This window comes from Ranitomeya imitator, chromosome 8, assembly GCF_032444005.1.
Source record: "Ranitomeya imitator isolate aRanImi1 chromosome 8, aRanImi1.pri, whole genome shotgun sequence".
Classification (NCBI taxonomy): Eukaryota; Metazoa; Chordata; class Amphibia; order Anura; family Dendrobatidae; genus Ranitomeya; species Ranitomeya imitator.
In genome coordinates, this window is record NC_091289.1 from 31343725 (window position 1) to 31362116 (window position 18392).

Consider the following 18392-nt stretch of genomic DNA (forward strand, 5'->3'; position numbering starts at 1 on the left):
TATGTAATTCTAACATTGGCATGTAAATGTATGTACGTACTGGATGAGATAGGAGATTGCCTCTGCCTCTTGAGGAATGGGCATTTAAGGGGCCGTTTAGAATTTTGGTATATACAACTATGGGGCAAATGTGTTTTTGAAGCATGGTATACATTAATATGATATATTTATGTTGTTTCTTTCTTTCTTTTCTTTTCTTTTTATCAATGTTTGGAACTCAATATAAGAAGGATGTGCATGGGCCTAGATTTTGCATATTATTTCTGTGTATCGGGCAGCCAAGTTTGGAAAAGTACTAAAAGTCATCATGGGAGGCCAACTTGACTTCTGTTCAGTCTGTCGTCATATTTTAGGTCTTGTCCAGACATGATGTAATATGATAGAGATCCGTTTGATTTGTGATGTTGTGGAAGACTATAGTATCCAATGTGCACCCCAAGAACAACCAACAATAATTTTTATATTTGTCTTTGCTTATAACTCTCCACATGTAAAACGAAATATAGATTTAGCCCTCTGTTATGTATTGGTCTCATCTTCCCTGACTCTGCTTGCTATTACTTTATTTTAATTTTTTTTAAGACTATCGTATCTGATACGTACCCAACCAGACCAACAAACAAAATGTTTCCATTTCTCACTGTCTATAATGCTCTACACTTAACAAGAAATATAGATTAACCTTCTAGAATGTATTGGTCTCAGTTGCTCTGCCTCTGCTTGCTATTACTTTATTTTTTTTTTTAAGACTATCGTATCTGATACGCAGCCCGATGAGACCAACAAACAATATTTTTCCATTTCTACCTGCTTATAACGCTCTACACTTAGCAAGAAATATAGATGAGCCTTGTAGAATGTATTGGTCTCATTTTCTCTGACTCTGCTTGCAATTACTTTTATTTTTTACTTTGAGTCGATTATATCCGATGCACATTCCGACGAAAGCAACAAACAATATCTTTCAATTTGTACCCACTTATAACTCTCCACACATAACAAGAAATATAGATTTAGTCCTCTGCAATTTATTAGTCTCATTTTCTCTGCCTCTGCTTGCTATTACTTTATTCTTTTTTTCCCATTCATGGCCATGTTTTTTTTTTTCATCCAGGGTTAAAGTAGCCATTTACATTAGATCAAAGTGGTTTGATGGTTGAATAGTCATTGAGTGAGCGATCATTGACATTTTAGTCCATCTTGGGCGTTACAGTTGTTGACTTAGGCCATGCGCATTCACTGGGCAACCAATGAGTGATCTTCCTAAGAATATTCTATATAACATATAGCTTTTGTGGATGAAAGTATTTTAATTGAACAAAAGATTTTAACTACAAAGCAAAAAGAATGAAACAGAGCTGAATTAATTTCATGATCTATGAACTGTCGACTAAACTTCATCAACAATCGATTTTGGTTGAAACATCCGTTTTCAGCAACTAAAGTGTAATGTTGTTGGGCACCTTCAGTCCTACTTATAGTAGAGTTGAAAAATATTGGACGCCCATTAAAAAATTGGACTTGCTTTAGTAATGACCGCAATCACTTGGCAATGTGTGACTTAATCCATGATAAGGCTTGGCCTTCCAGGCGTTTATATATTAGAAAGCACCGGTCTGATATACATGGACCTCTCTGTCGTCTCTTGTAGGCCCCTTGAGTAGATTGTACACTCAGTGATTGTTTGTCAGTGGGCAGATTGCTCGATATGGAATGATTGCCGGCTGTCCAACCCCCTCTCCTCCCAGACTCAGACACATGCATGCTTGGCTTGGCTCAACTGAGCATTAAAGCTTGTGTGAATCCTTTTGCAGGACCCAGTCCATTGGCCACGCCAGAAATGTGTGGCCACCAGACGAAGCCATGAGAACCGCCATTTAACTCGCAGCTTTGGCGGCTCTTCTTTTTGGCACAATGTCACATGTGCATCTCGTTGCAACGATAATGTTGCAAGAAACCGTTCTCGTTATCGACACAGCCGATGGACTGGGTCCTGCAAATTGGTTTGCAGCAACTTTACTGAGCGTGCACTGATTCTCAATCTGAGAGAGGAATAAGCTACTGTCAGGAGCCTTTGGCAGTGGCTTATTCACTGTAAAAAAACAAAGGATCAACCATATTGAATCCAACATGCATGTTTCTTTTTAACCCCATCATATACTGTCAGAAAGACAAGATGCTCATACACATTGGCCGTCTGGTCATGCATTGCGTGGCCACCTTTTATCATCCATCTGCAAAATACGATGACTAATTACCACAAAATGATTCTTTCGTTCAGATGGATTAATAGTGTAATTTCAGTTATTTCTGTTAGAAACATGACTGACTGATAAAGGGCTGGTCATGTCCCAGGACGCTAACATAGCTAAAGGTCCATTTACTCTGCATGATTATCATGGCTGAGCTCTCATAGGAATTCTCCTTCACAATAATGGTGCAGTAAAAACACCTGCAGGTGAAACAGGCTCTCCGATTACCCAAGGAAAGAGTAAACTGCTTGTTTGTCGGGTGAAATGATCTTTCTTCGTTTTCCGCTCTGAAGATGCTGTGTACTTTCGAATAGCAGTCAATGAGAAAGCACAAGACACACCCGGGCATCTTTTTCAGTGTTTTGCCAACATTTTTGGAGGTAAAAAAAAACTGTGGGGAAACGTCGTTAAAAAAATGCGGTGGAAAAACACTAAAAAAAAAACTGCCGGCTGTCTAAAATATTGAAAAAGAGCTCATGCAACAACAAAAAAATGCTAAAAAAAGACGCTTCAGGGAAAAGGGAAAAAATAACGCTCGCATTTCCTGAAGTGTCTTCCTCTTGAAAAAGACGTTGTGTGCACATACAGTAAGGAGTTTTCTGCATCCTGATTTATTCAAGGGTATTTTTTTAGTTTGGCATTTGTGAATATGCCATTTAAATGGTGTTCCAGTACCTCGAGATTGGGTTTTCTCTGACCACCGTTCCGTAGTGTGAGACGGCTGCCAGTGGTCATATCCATGTACTCTATGGTAGTTACTCCCAAGGGCAGTCCAATTTCACTATCCCAAGGGTCTGAAAAGGAGCCATGATTTCTGGACACAGGTTTCCCAATCTTAGCTTACCCCTGAAGCTGTTGAGTTGGGGGTCAGGAAACCCACAACAGGTGCGGACATCATGGTCCCTACTTTAACCGTGTCGGGTGAAAGCAGCACACATAGGCCCCCAAATTTCCTTTCAATCCCCACCAGGATGCGGCCATGGTGGGCACCTCTGACTTGGAATTTGTTCTTATCTTATAGACCACATTTGTTGCATCCAGTTTTGCTTTTTAAGACAAACCTTTCAGCAATAAGTAATTACTCCCTTCCACTCCTGCTCCAAGTGTTGCATGATATTGGAGACCTGCCTTGACCTCGCTTCAATCACACAGGACAACGTCACCTTCATCTTCCTGTGTGGACGTGACTTTGTGTAACTGGACATGCCCTTCCCTGCCTGCTGGCCCATTCTCCATTAGTGTCAGTGTCAAGGATTGAGTTTCGGACCACCATTGTAGCAAAGTTGAGGTCTAAGGCTAACGCGTTTCCGCTCCTACGACAAACGTTCTTTGGCGTTGACAGGACATTGGAGGAACACATCAGAGTCCCCCATTGTCCTCTGGACAGACTGTACTTACCCTAAATTAGGACTTTGATGTGCGGTTTACCATAAACTTCAGCTGCGTACTCCCCCGATTTCACACTCGTGATGTTTCTTTGAAATTGTTCTCTTTTCATTGAGGAAATATGATCTCGGCTTTTCAGATTAGGTGCTGGGTAGTCAGCTGTGGTTTTGCAACTTAAATGTGTCAGATAGGATAGTAATTTGAAGGTCTTATCTCTGTCCTTGAATATGTGACCACATCAACCTTTGTCGCGTGGAACGTTATTATTAAGTAGCACTGAATGAATATATCTCAGTATTACGGTTATTTAAAGGGACACTACACTTGTGCAAAGGGTTAGCGACCTGTCTGATATTTCCTGCCGGCATCAGATATCCAGGGGAAGCAGATAACATTCATTTTTACGCACGTTTGCTTTGCTATTTCAGTGCTACATAGGTCACGGTTTATCGTTTTTTACTTATAGATTTTGGAGCACGGAACTTTATTACCATAGTTATATTTTCCATTTATTGAAAGATGGTTTGCAAAATTCCCCAACTTTGTAGCACAGTTGCACCAGTTGCGTGCACAATTGCATTAAAATTGATGACTTTTTTTGCAGAACACCATATGATACATTTTGTTCCAGTTTCCTTCATTTTCCAAAATTTCTGTATTGAGATATGTGATGGTCAGTCGTGTTGATAATGCACAACCGGGCTCTTGATGATTCTCGTTTTCTGCTACATTTGCTGTAAGGGGAGAGTTGGGAGGCAGGGACAAGACGCTGCACAAAGGTTGGACCCTCACTAATAATAAAGGAATGACATAACTTAGAGATGCACCATCACTTTATGAAATGTGAAAAACTCTTTATATTAAATCTAGCAGCAGGATTTCACCCCTTAAAGGGGTATTACCATCTCCAAGACCCTACCCCAATATATTGTAGCTGTAATAATAATAATATTAGCAAATACAGTGCCTTGCGAAAGTATTCGGCTCTCTGGAACTTTTCAACCTTTTCCCACATATCATGCTTCAAACATAAAGATACCAAATGTAAATATTTGGTGAAGAATCATCAACAAGTGGAACACAATTGTGAAGTTGAACGAAATTCGTTGGTTATTTTAAATGTTTGTGGAAATTCAAAAACTGAAAAGTGGGGCGTGCAATATTATTCGGCCCCTTTAACTTAATACTTTGTTGCGCCACCTTTTGCTGCGATTACAGCTGCAAGTCGCTTGGGGTATGTCTCTATCAGTTTTGTACATTGAGAGACTGAAATTCTTGCCCATTCTTCCTCGGCAAACAGCTCGAGCTCAGTGAGGTTTGATGGAGATCGTTTGTGAACAGCAGTTTTCAGCTCTTTCCACAGATTCTCGATTGGATTGAGGTCTGGACTCTGACTTGGCCATTCTAACACCTGGATAAGTTTATTTGTGAACTATTCCATTGTAGATTTTGCCTTATGTTTGGGATCATTGTCTTGTTGGAAGACAAATCTCCGTCCCAGTCTCAGGTCTTTTGCAGACTCCAACAGGTTTTCTTCAAGAATGGTCCTGTATTTGGCTCCATCCATCTTCCCATCAATTTTAACCATCTTCCCTGTCCATGCTGAAGAAAAGCAGGCCCAAACCGTGATGCTGCCACCACCATGTTTGACAGTGGGGATGGTGAGTTCAGGGTGATGAGCTGTGTTGGATATTTTTCTTGATATCTTTGAGAATTTGAGAAATGGCTTTCTTCTTGCCACTCTTCCATAAAGGCCAGATTTGTGCAGTGTACGACTGATTGTTGTCCTATGGACAGACTGACCCATCTCAGCTGTAGATCTCTGCATTTCATCCAGAGTGATCATGGGCCTCTTGGCTGCATCTCTGATCAGTCTTCTCCTTGTTTGAGATGAAAGTTTACAGGGACGGCCGGGTCTTGGTAGATTTGCAGTGGCATGATACTCCTTCCATTTCAATATGATCGCTTGCACAGTGCTCCTTGGGATATTTAAAGTTTTGGAAATCATTTTGTATCCAAATCTGGCTTAAAACTTCTCTACAACAGTATCACGGACCTGCCTGTTGTGTTCCTTGGTCTTCATGATGCTCTCTGTGCTTCAAACAGAACCCTGAGACGATTACAGAGCAGGTGCATTTATCCGGAGACTTGATTACACACAGGTGGATTATATTTATCATCATTAGGCATTTAGGACAACATTGGATCATTCATAATGTAGTATAGTTCTTCTAATTCACTATGACTCTTTCCTCATGTGCAGGCATTGCAGGACCTTAGGTATCCATGGTTACGACCACAAGCAGCTAGCTGTCACTATATCAGTGGTCATAACCATGGATACCTAAGGTCCAGCAATGACTGCACATGAGGAAAGAGACATGGCAAATCAGAGAAACTAAACTGCATTTTCTAATTTGAGGTATTTGCTAATATTATTATTATTACACCTACTACATATTGGGATAGTATCTTGGAGATGGGAATATCCCTTTAAACTATTTATATGCGCATGTATCTTTTTCAAAGATAAGTCCAGCAATACCTTTACATGGATGGTCCGTTCCTCCATTCCAGAGAAATCAGCTTTTGAATTTGCTATGACACATCTGTAGCCTCCGTCATTCCAGATCACGGTGGCTCAGTGGTCAACACTGGAACCTTGCAGCGCTGGATTAACAGATTCAAATACCACCAAAGACAACATCTGGAAGGGGTTTGTGTTTTCTTTTCTATTGTTTACATACTAAATAGGATTGTAGATTGTGAGAACCAATGGAGACAGTGATGATGAGGTCTGTAAAGCGCTGCGGAATATGATGGTGCTATATAAGGGAGCATAAGAATAAATAATTACCCACCCAGAGCTGCCTCCTCTTGCTTTATTAGCAGCCTTTATGTTGTGATACTTCAGCCTAAGGAGCTGTCAGCTAAGCAGGAAGATATGGCACTGGATGCGGAATAGAGCTGGAGTGACACAGGCTTCAGATCTACAGTAGCTCTGAGAAATGGTGGTCCAGTACCTGGAGATGTTGTATTCCCTGACCACCGTTCTGCAGTGTTAGACGGCTGCCAATATACAGTACAGACCAAAAGTTTGGACACACCTTCTCATTTAAAGAATTGTCTGTAATTTCATGACTATGAAAATTGTACATTCACACTGAAGGCATCAAAACTATGAATTAACACATGTAAAATTATATACTTAACAAAAAAGTGTGAAACAACTGAAATTACTGTATGTCTTATATTCTAGGTTCTTCAAAGTAGCCACCTTTTGCTTTGATGACTGCTTTGCACACTCTTGGCATTCTCTTGATGAGCTTCAAGAGGTAGTCACTGGGAATGGTCTTCCAACAATCTTGAAGGAGTTCCCAGAGATGCTTAGCACTTGTTGGCCCTTTTGCCTTCACTCTGCGGTCCAGCTCACCCCAAACCATCTCGACTGGGTTCAGGTCTGGTGACTGGAGGCCAGGTCATCTGGCGTAGCACCCCATCACTCTCCTTCTTGGTCAAATAGCCCTTACACAGCCTGAAGGTGTGTTTGGGGTCATTGTCCTGTTGAAAATTAAATGAAGGTCCAACTAAACGCAAACCGGATGGAATAGCATGCCGCTGCAAGATGCTGTGGTAGCCATCCTGGTTCAGTATGCCTTCAATTTTGAATAAATCCCCAGCAGTGTCACCAGCAAAGCACCCCCACACCATCACACCTCCTCCATGCTTCACGGTGGGAACCAGGCATGTAGCGTCCATCCGTTCACCTTTTCTGCGTCGCACAAAGACACGGTGGTTGGAACCAAAGATCTCAAATTTGGACTCATCAGACCAAAGCACAGATTTCCACTGGTCTAATGTCCATTCCTTGAGTTCTTTAGCCCAAACAAGTCTCTTCTGCTTGTTGCCTGTCCTTAGCAGTGGTTTCCTAGCAGCTATTTTACCATGAAGGCCTGCTGCACAAAGTCTCCTCTTAACAGTTGTTGTAGAGATGTGTCTGCTGCTAGAACTCTGTGTGGCATTGACCTGGTCTCTAATCTGAGCTGCTGTTAACCTGCGATTTCTGAGGCTGGTGACTCGGATACACGTATCCTCAGAAGCAGAGGTGACTCTTGGTCTTCCTTTCCTGGAGCGGTCCTCATGTGAGCCAGTTTCTTTGTAGCGCTTGATGGTTTTTGGGACTGCACTTGGGGACACTTTCAAAGTTTTCCCAATTTTTTGGACTGACTGACCTTCATTTCTTAAAGTAATGATGGCCACTCATTTTTCTTTACTTAGAATTTGTATTATGGCAAGAACAAAGCAGCTAACAGTAGGACTATCAGCTGTGTATCTACCAGACTTCTGCTCAACACAACTGATGGTCCCAACCCCATTTATAAGGCAAGAAATCCCACTTATTAAACCTGATAGGGCACACCTGTGAAGTGAAAACCATTCCTGGTGACTACCTCTTGAAGCTCATCAAGAGAATGCCAAAAGTGTGCAAAGCAGTCATCAAATCAAAAGGTGGGTACTTTGAAGAACCTAGAATATAAGACATATTTTCAGTTGTTTCACACTATTTTGTTAAGTATATAATTCCACATGTGTTAATTCATAGTTTTGATGCCTTCAGTGTGAATGTACAATTTTCATAGTCATGAAAATACAGAAAAATCTTTAAATGAGAAGGTGTGTCCAAACTTTTGGTCTGTACTGTATATACAAATTGGGTTGTTAGTGAATTTTGGTGTTGTTACTCTATACACTGTTGATGGTCATCGGACATTTCTTCCTGGCTCCCCCTGACCTTTGTTTCCTCGGCTTGCCTGTGTGTGCATGTGTTCTCAATGGCATGAACAGAGAATCCTGCTATCAGGGGCCGGGTCTTATCTGCAGTGAGAATGAAGGATCTGAGTCTTGTCATGTCTCACCCTTTTTTTCCAAGACATCTGCCATCAGGGGAGAGTTGGCACACAACTACGCACATGTAAAAATATTAATGGGGACTATTGGCTTTGCATGAATAAATTATCACTAATTACTAACTTGCTATCACTTATTCATTATATAATGAAAAGTTGTACAAGTTTTTTGGGATTAATTCTTCCTGCTTGCTGTCTGTGAATGGATATGTACTGTACCTTAGAATACGGTATACCTTACTAATTTGTGGGTGTCTGTGCACTTGGACCCCCATCAATCTTGAGTTCTGATGAGCCCAGTCTGAATGGAGTGGAGGTAAGTGTTACACATCTGTCCCGGGTCTGGGCTGTGCTCCCTATACCCAAGTCAACTGAACTTTCTTGGGCTTTGCAAGTAGCCCAGCGTGCTTCCATGTAGTTGGATCGCCCCCAGACGCAGGGCCACGGGTCACTCGGTACCGGTCCTTTCTGTCTCAGTTCTGGGGATGTCACGGTGGCTGGACCCGGTCCGTGACCCTGCTAAGGGGCGTCCAATAAAAGGTGATAAGAGTCTGTCAAGGTTTCGTGACGCCACCTGTGGTGTTCGGTCAGGATGACCGACGCTGCTTGGGGTCCGCTGGGGTGATGTGATGGCAGCTGGATGGTATACCTTCCCACAGGTGAAGTGTGTCCCCAGGGCTTCCCAGTGATGTAGATGGCGTGAGGTGCAGACAATAACGAGGACACAAGGTTGCAGTCTCTTTACCTCTTTACTGAAGACTTCAGGATCCGCAATCCAGAGCACGATTAACAGGGCTGTCTGAGACCGGTCGGTCCGATGGCACATCCAGAGTTCCCTTTACAGGTGGAAATCAGTGCCTACCACTAGCGCCTGTGTGTTGTAGTGCTACCCTGCTGAGCATTCGGAATAGTCCTCACAACTTCTGTTCTCGTTCATTCTTTCTAGTTCTTTCTAATTCTTTCTCTCTCTCTTGTTCCAGATGTTACTAGTTTTTCGTCCCCCAGATATGTTATGGCTAGGATGCACCCGTATGACGGGAAGGCTCGGAGCTCTTCCGGGACCCTAGAGACGCCCCTCTCCACGCGTTGCCCCCTATGTCTTCGTAGGAAATTTAAGGTAGACAGCCAACCTATAATTAACTGTCCTGCGGAGTTCGAAGTAAGGCATAGAGTCAGTTACTTCCGCGGTGTTCCGGCCACGCGCCTCAGTAGGATGTTGCCTCGGTCTCACAGCACGACTACTACTGGCTCTCCTTTGTGCTTGATCTCGTTTCTCACTGTTCCACAATACCCTTCGCTTCGTGTCTCTTTCTTAGGATACCGCCGCAAGGTAGTGCAGGAGCGGTTCCGTAATGTTCTGCTCTGTTCGCTAGGTACCTATCAGGTTCCCACACCTAATATTAATAACTATATACCAGCGCACTACCAATATAGAAAAATATATATAAGGGGTGCAAAAGAAGCAGTATAGAACCATGGAAAAAAAGAAGACAAAAAAGGAACCGCTTCATGTAAATGCACACCACAAAAATGAATATAGTTAAAAAGGTAAACTTTTATTGACACACAAATAAAAACAATTAAAATGGCATCATACCATCATCCCCACACATGCCCGCCAAAACAATACAACATGGACAAATAAAGGCGCAAAAAAAATACTGAATAACCATAAATGACACAGCACACTAATCAATGTCCTGTAAGGCACGACGTAAGCATATCAGACCTGAGATAACATAAAGAGTACAACAAGCACCCCCACAAAATGAATGCAGATATAGCCAGCTGTGGGACAAAAGATAGGCCCATACACACTAGTATAGCGTATAAGGACAAAGGGGTGCCTATGCAACTGGACCCAGACCCAATGATGACAGCAAAAAAATGCCCATCCGTAACAATGCCCATGTAAAATGATAGCTACCACATGGAAGGAAGGTGTATCCAGGTCCCAGGTCCGGCCAGACAGAACGCAAGAACGTGCTGAGAAAAAACCAACATGAGGGTATAGAGCGCCAAAGGCAGGGCGGGCGTGGGGAGGAAGCCCAACGCGTATCGCCGTCGCAAGGACGGCTTTTGCAATAGGTTCCCACACCTGACAGGCACCCCCCTGAATCTTCTCCCTGCAACACCCCCTGCCACGGGATGTTGCCCGAATCCAACCCAGTCAGCTTCTGACTAACTTCCTACCCAACCCCTAGTTTTACCAGTGTGAGGAGTGGCCCAATAAATAAAGCCTTTTTCTCCCCCTAGTGGCCGGAGTGTGAAGTGTAATGTGTGCTGGTGATACCTGGTCAGTAGAATTCCTTCAGTGCCATCAGACATACCATCACTCCCCTTAGTGGCAGAGCGTCATACTGCAATGACCAGATCTCTGGGGCGCTGCATGTTCATCTACCTAGACCTATAGAAGACCTATTAAGTCACACACCTGTGTCTTGATATTCATATTTTAGTTAGTCAGTGCACTTCTACCTGTTTGCCGTCTCCAGGACGTCTGCTACTTGTTTTGAGTCTTCCGGAACCTCTGCTACGTGTCGGCCTGTGGCTTCCAGGACATCTCCTGTCTGCCTGCAGTTTTCAATAGCTCTGCTGCTATCTGTGGTTTCCTGGATGTCTCTAGTCTGCTGGTGCTTCCATCTGTATGCGGTCTCCAGGATGTCTCCTGGCTGCCTGTGGCTTCAAGTTCCTCAGTTGCCTGTCTGCATGCTGCCTTCAGTACCTCTACAACCTGTCTGCAGTCTCCAGGACGTCTCTTGGCTGCCAGCGGTTTCCAGTCCTTCACTTACTTTTCTGCTTGCAGCCTTCAGTACCTCTGCAACCTGTCTACAACTTTTAGGACATCTTCTGTCCTTCTGCAGCTTCCAGTACCTCAGCAACTTGTCTAACTGTGGCTTCCCGTTCCTCTGCTAACAGTCTTCTGTCTGCTATCTTCTCTTGCGTGCTTCACCCATCTGCTGCACCGACACCCGTGTGCCCACCCGGACTTTGGGCTTAGAGGATCCACATCACCTATTGATCCCTTGACAGTAGAGCATGTACACATCTCCTCCATTCGCAGTCTATGGACAGCCTTAGGGTGTGCTGACACTGATTTTATTTTTGGAGTTTGAGACCCCCATTTACAGAGCCCGTCTGAATGAAGAGATGTAGCATGCACATTTCCGCTCCATACATTCTCTATAGGACCGCCGGAGAGCTGTGTTATCTAAGGGTGTGTTCACACTGAGTTTTGCAGGAGTTTTTGGAGCAGAAACTCTCCAATCAATAATCAATATTTTTTGGGGAGTTTCTCCAAAAACTCGTGATGAAAACTTAGTGTGAACAATAGAGAATGAATGGAGCAGAAATGTGCACGCTTGATCTCTGCTCCATTCAGGTGGGGCTCTGCGGATTTCTGTTCTCATGATCAGTGGGGGCCCCAGCGGTCAGACCTTCACTGATCAGTGCCTAACTTAGAAACTTGGCACAAACCCTTTAATTAAACCATAAATCCCCTTTAAAATGTACAGCACAGTAGCCGTCGGCATTTGTCGCACCTATTTTTCACAACCGAAATTATTTATTCATCTCATGACATCTGAGCTCAGATGAGTTTCTTCCTATTTCCCCACCATTACAGGGCTTCCTGCCTGAGAAAACAATAAATCTATCTTTTTTTTCTACTAAAATGTAATTACTTCTATTAATACGTCCAACTTGTATTTTCCAGTGTGTAACGTTCCAGGCCCACTACCCAATAAAACTTCAGACATGACTTGTAGACTTATAGAGCCAGTAATGACTTTACTCTGCTTTAGGCGGGAGGGGGATTTCTTTGGCATAGATAAAAGTTTCCACCACTTAAATCGTTTAAACGTAAAAACATAAACGAGTTCTACAATTCTCAGACTGAGAGGAGAAAGGGGAGCGATAATATATAACATCACCATGATCTAATAATAATGTTTTAGAAGTAATTTTTCAAAGTAGTAGTACACTTCAAATTATTTCAGAACGTTGCTGCCATTAGGGGGCAGCACTGCTGTATTAGAACATTTTCTGCCTCCCCAAATTATCCACAAATATGTGATAATATATCATGAAGTGTTTTTTTCAGTGCTTACATGGAAAGAGTAGCAAAAATAGCATATTTGTGATGTACTGATGATGGGGTGCAGGGAAATGTACTGACATATATTCTTACATCCCTATAGACTATAATGGCCAAAATAGATGCAAAGAGGATGTCTTATAACTATGCATTTTTGGAGAATTTTTCATATTGAGGTGACGTGTCCCTTTAAAGGCTAGGGAAAAAATTCTATTTACATACAGTCATGGCCAAAAGTGTTGGCACCCTTGAAATTGTTCCAGAAAATTACATTTTTTCCCAGAAAATTATTGCAATTACACATGTTTTGTTATAAATGTTTGTTTCCTTTTTGTGTATTGGAAGAACACAAAACAAACAAGAGTAAAAAAAAGACAAATTGGACATAATTTCACACAAAACCCCCCAAAATGGGTCGGACAAAATTGTTGACATTTTTCCAAAATTGTGGGTGAACAACTTTTTTTTCAAGCATTTGATGCTCATTCAAACTCACCTGTGGCAAGTAACAGGTGTGGGCAATATGAAAATCACATGTGAAAAAAGATATAAAGGGGATACGTTGACTCAGTCTTTGCATTTTGTGTGTCTGTGTGTGCCATGCTTAGCATTGAGAACAGAAAGAAGAGAAGAGAACTGTCTTGATTACTTGAGAACCAAAATTGTTGAACAATATCAACAAGGTTACAAGTCCATCTTTAGATATCTTGATGTTCTTTTGTCCATGGTGTACAGCATAATCAAGAAGTTTACAACCCATGGCACTGTAGCTAATCTATTTTTTACGTAGACGGCAGAGAAAAATTGATGAAAGGTTGAAATGCAGGATAGTACAGATGGTGGATAAGCAGCCATAATCAAGTTCCAAAGAAATTAAGGCTGTCCTGCAGGCTCAGGGTGCATCAGTGTCGGCGTGAACTAGCCATCAACATTTGAATGAAATGAAATGCTATGGCAGGAAACCCAGGAGGATCCCACTGCTGACACAGATACATAAAAAAGCTAGAATGCAGTTTGTGAAAATGTACATGAGTAATCCAAAATCCTTCTGGGAAAGCATCTTGTAGATAATGAGACCAAGATAGAGCTTTTTGGTAAAGTACATCATTCTACTGTTTACTGAAATGGAATGAGTCTTACAAAGAAAAAAACACAGTACCTCCAGTCAAATATGGGGGAGGTTCATCGATGTTTTGGGATTGTTATGCTGCTTCTTGCACTGGGTGCTTTGACTGAAATAAGAGAAAGCTATGAGAATAATGAGCAGCAGCTCTGAAGGATTTGTAACATGTTTGCAGACAATTCAGCTAGATAAATTAGTTACAGTCTGCAGGAGCAAAATGATAGACAACTTTTAATGAAGACTGTTTAGAAATCTGTTTATCTTTGCATTTAGGAAGCAAATGGACAACAGCCAAAAATCCTGTGCAAAGGAGCAAATAACCCTTAAAAAAATGCCACAAGCACTGATGGATAACATAGTGGATTTGTGTACAGTATGTTTGATATCATTTATGTGTGTTGCACCCATTGTTAGGTTTTTGTGTGACTGTTTATAGCAAACCCTTTACATAATTGTCGGTAACACTTCCCCGGTTTGCAGCAGAGGATGTGCTGCCCACAAATGATCATTTTTACGTTATGCATGAAAGATGCACTGAGACAAATGAGTTTTGTTTGTCACTTGATTGTAGGTCAGATTTGTGCCATTATTTTGGGGCATTCATTGCCTCTTGGTGCATTATCTTTAAAGGGAGCAATTAATACAACACAAATAACTTGACAGTTATATCAAATTTTTCTATGCATCATTTGCAAGTCTGGTTGTGAAATGTCACACGTCAGTGAAGCGCCCCCATGGGTGCCACCATGCCTCCTGGGTGTAGGGCGGACAGTTAACATGAAATTAGCTGTCCTGCCGGTCTCTGGAGCAAGGCATAAAGGTTGTTACTCTCTCGGTGTTCCGGCTACCGGGATCCTGCGCCTCAAAAGGAGGCAGCCTGTGCAGGGCTGCTCCCCTGCTGGTATCCTTTGCTTCCTCTCCTTACATGCTCGCTGCAATACAATTCTGCCTTCAATGTCTCTTTCTGGGAGCTGCAGCTCTGAGGGCATGCACAGCTCCTTTAACCTTCTGTCCTCCTCAGACTACTGTCTGGAAGTTTCTAACTTTCCCTACAGACTACCAGTTAAATATATATATATGGGGAGTGTCCTAATAAATAGGAGCAGAAGCTCCCCCTGGTGGCCTGGAGTTTGAATGTGTTGCATGTTTGTGATACCTGGATGCAGTTATCCTTTCTTGCCTCCAAACATAGCATCACTCTCCCCTGGAGGAAAGCAGTACCACTGCGACGACCAGGACCCTGGGGCGCTGCATCAGCAGCACTGTATGTAATGTCAGATCGGGAGGAGACATCTGTTCTCTGTACTGGCAAAGATTGGTCGCTAGTGAGATATTTCAGGACTGACAATAGCAACCTGGAGACATCAGTGAAAAGTTGTTGCCAATGGTGTATCCGGAGGCACATTGAACACGGGAAAAAAAACATTGCAACAGAGATGAACCACAGAGCCCCGGTCAGTCAGATAGATTCTCCGAGAGTCCATGGTTACTTATGCTAACTGATTATTCCAGGGTTAATTGTCAGGTTGTGATAATCAGTTCTGTCACATCTGCCATTTGCAACGGGGTCTGTGCGCTGCTCTGTGTGCTCATCTGCATTATGTGCAGTGGAAAGTTGTGGCCATCAAACAGCAACATTAATCTATAAGGCAGGGGTCACATATAGTGCTTGGCAGATGTGTATCACATATCCAGACAAGTGTCTACTGTCACATTGGATAATGCTGTTAGCCTGCAGATATAGAGTTAATCTGCAGGTTAATAGCAATAGGAGGATGTCCAGCTGCAGTATTGAAAGTGCGGTTCCCTGGAGAAAATTAACTTTATTGCTCCTGGGGGGCCACCAGCTTTCAGTCATAGAGACGTTCCAGGGCGGGTATAGCCACCGTTCACAGCATTGTGAGTGGCTGCTGTAAGCACGCCCCGTCACTTGGACTGACAGCCCGCTCTGCAGTACATCAATGCAGTGCCAACTGTCAGTGGAAGTGCCGGGCGTTCTTACATGGATCGATAACAGTATAGTAAGCAGTGACGGTGGCCATGCTTGAATGTCTCTATGACTGAAAGCAGGTCTGGAGAAACGGGGGTCAGCGGGTGCTCATTCCACCAAACGTTCGCTCTCCTTTTATTGTGTGCATAATACTAATCAGACAACGCAGGGTGAGGGTAAAACAGTGTGGCAATACTATATTGAACCACAAAACGGGGAAATAACACAGAACAGTTCCAGCAAAATAGTGAAGATGGTGCAAAATTACAGAGTCTCACCCTTCCGCTGACTTGCCGGGATAAGAGTAACTGTGACTTCCAAGCTTCTATCGCTGACTACTCCCACCTGTGGCACACACAGAGAGGAGGTAACAACAAGCTTCAAAAACTGACAGTCCATTGACGTACAAGGCCAGATGACTGGAAGGTCACAATCTGGCTTCTTCGACCATCTCGATGGGGCTCAGTTAATGGCAAATCCTGACTATCCCAAAAGTATCCATGGGTTCAGTGATGGTCAATGCAGCAGATCTGTATTCTTTCAGCCAAGGCCATGGTCCCCTAAGTTGGCATTGTGTAGAATGTCAAATCTGTGTCCCTCATGATGGAGTCATGATCTGCCAGCTATCCTTTAGAGTGTTCCTGGCTGTGGTTCTGTAAAGAGTCTCTGGTTCTTTGGATCTCTGGCTGTCTTGGATGTCTGGATGTAAATTGTAACAGAGGCATATCCCCTTTTTATAGTTCACAACTGTTCTTCAACCCATTATTCACAGGTTGAGGGGATGGAGTAATGAGATTAATTCACATTGTTTGATTATTTAGTTTATCCATCAATGTTTGCAAGTCAATAATCTGCATGGCCTGGTATAATGTGTAATCAACATATCAGCAAATATCAATGTTCAGTCACCCTGCATCCCTGTTTTGCATAGATAACAGTACAATAAACCGTAGGAGCTGATATAAGAGGTAAATAACAACTATTTATCACTTTAAAAATATCAATTCAAGAGAAGTCAACATAAAGATAAAATTCTAATCCTTCTGACTTATTGAAAATAGACATCTGGGTAATGAAGATAAAATGCTGCGTCGTCACAGCCGGTGACTCCCGTGAGGAATAATTTTAATTTTCTCCCAGGAGTCGTGCTTTCAGAACTGCATCCGTGCACCTTCCTAATGCCAATAACCTGCAGATTAACTTCATATCTACAGGTTAACTGCGATATCCGACTCGACAAGATCCCTTTAAAGCTAGGGCTGCACATTGACATGTACTGCGCGTCATTGACATCGCGATTTGGCAGCATATTAAGATTTCCAATTTTATCACATTGGAACCTGCGGTCTTTTGCAATAGGAACACAGATTGGCGAATGTTTTCAAATGTATTCCCTTTTTTTGTCCCAGGTTGCGAGGCGCAAGGAACTCACCTGCCAAAGACTTCTGCAGAATTGCATACGATTGCACTTGCATGCGTCTTTCTGGTGATTAAGCTGTTTTTTTTAGCTTAACAGCAAAATCTCAGCATTAATATAGTCGCGCATGAGCAAGTCGCAGACAAGTTGTACAAATGTTTTTGGTCTTGTGATTTGCACGGTGGCTCAGTGGGTAGCATTGCAGCCTTGCAGCGCTGGGGTCCTGGGTTCTAATCCCACCTTGGACACCATCTGCAAGGAGTTTGTATGTTCTCCCTGTGTTTGTGTGGGTTTCCTCCCACATTCCAAAGACATACTGATAGGGATTCTAGATTGTGAGCCCCATCGGGGACAGTGATGATAATGTGTGCAAAACTGTAAAGCGCTGTGGAATATGTTAGGGCTATATAAAAATAAAGATTATTATTTATTATTGTCTGAGTTTGGCTGTTGAGCAACACACGTCACCATGTAGTCCTAGTCTAAGGCGGCACAGGTTGTGTGGCCAATGATTGCTATATGCCATTGCAACCTGCAAAGTACCGCCACAAGCAAAAAATTTGTTGGAGCGATGTGTGACCCCAATCCTACATACAAATAAGACATTACATTGCAAGACCTGGCGGAAGTTTTCACTATTATTACAACTGTTCCTAGCTGACATTTTGCACTAGGGCAGCTTTCCAAAGAAATGCATAGGCCTGTATCAAATAGTATGACAGGTTCCTGGCGCATCGCAGGACTTTGCTGTTCTGCGCGCGATCAGGAGGGCTCAGCTGAGCGTGACATTTGCTCTCCTTTCTTAATACATATTTCATATGTTTTCTTTGATTTGAAAGCATACGATTTCCTATGAAGCTACCTGATACACTGACCGGCCAAGAAGATTTATGAAGATGATTTTTCCAAATGGGAAATGACAGTTCCACAGCTCCGTCCAGAGGTACGTGGCGCTGCGGCAGAGCCCAACATGACAGCTGCAAAAACACAGATCGCTTCACCTTTCCCATCTAATTCTCCGCGACTCCACAGAGCGCCAATTAAATGGACTGTGATAAACTGATTTTCTCATAGTCGGGACAGAAAGGAATGTTCATAGGGAAAATGTGAGAGTTTTTCTTGTTAAATCACAGCATGCCGCACTGCAGGAAAATCACACAACTTGACAGCAGAGAAGAAGACGTCCCATACCGGGTGACGTTTGTGTACAACGTTCTCTTC

The 18392-nt window shown here is 42.8% G+C and overlaps 1 protein-coding gene across 2 annotated transcripts in view; it reads left to right on the forward strand.

Moving 5' to 3' along the window:
* Positions 1-18392, forward strand: part of ARHGEF3 (Rho guanine nucleotide exchange factor 3) — a 289077-nt gene that overhangs the window by 113608 nt on the left and 157077 nt on the right. The window lies entirely within an intron of this gene.